The sequence below is a fragment of the Buceros rhinoceros genome, unplaced genomic scaffold, assembly GCF_000710305.1.
Source record: "Buceros rhinoceros silvestris isolate BGI_N320 unplaced genomic scaffold, ASM71030v1 scaffold44543, whole genome shotgun sequence".
Taxonomy (NCBI): Eukaryota; Metazoa; Chordata; class Aves; order Bucerotiformes; family Bucerotidae; genus Buceros; species Buceros rhinoceros.
In genome coordinates this window covers 13,492-14,386 of record NW_010403880.1, presented here as the reverse complement: position 1 = coordinate 14,386, position 895 = coordinate 13,492, and positions in this window count along the sequence as shown.

The window sequence follows — 895 nt, the reverse complement described above, 5'->3', positions numbered from 1 at the left end:
CCTGCTGTGTAGGCTGAGGAGTATATACCGTAAGAGATGGCAGCACAGCTGCTGACAAGAGGTGGTGAAGGCCGGTGCTGGCCTTCTGATCGCGGACTTTGGGAACCCTTTGACTAAGCTATGGCACACTACAGACAGAAGGGTTTGTAAAGGAAAGTGGTTTGCCTTTACTCCAATGGTTGTCAAAGGATGGGTTTGTACTATGCACAGTGCCTGATGAAGAAAGAACAGCTGGACACAGAGATACGGGAATATTTTTTGAGGAAACAATTAGAATTTACAGTTCTCGTTTTAAATGATTGGCCTCGATGATTGATTTCTAGAGTGTAATTTGGGAATATATAATAAATTACTCAATCAGACCCTTGCTTTATTGGATTTACATTTAGATACATTTCTCCCATTAGTGCCTCTGAGTTTATTTCAGAGTGTTTCATCATGTGGTAGGTGTTCTGCTTTACTGAACTTGCAGTAGGTAGCTGCATAGCTCCCATTTCTGTCATACTGTTGTTGTTGACTCATGTAAGTATAAAAAAGCCCCAACTTGAACAAAACCCGAATGCAACTCAAAGAGTAATTTATCTCCAGAGCAGATTGAAATAAATTCTGGCCATGGTTCTGAGGTGGGAATGTGTAGATGTGCATTTCTCTGTGTGTGTGTGCATTTACATACACTTACAGATATTATTTTAAAAGGCGTCCTTCCAGTCACGTGGCTTATGGTCATGGTTTTCAGTTTGGGCAAGGTTAGATGACAGTCTTGAACTTTGTGAGACTTATTTCTCAGACCGATAGGATCAGAAATGTAATGAGGTATGAACACTTACTCCCCTGAGAGGTAAAAGCTTTCATTGCACATGGAACAAACTCTGAATAAAATAAAAAAAAGGCAGAA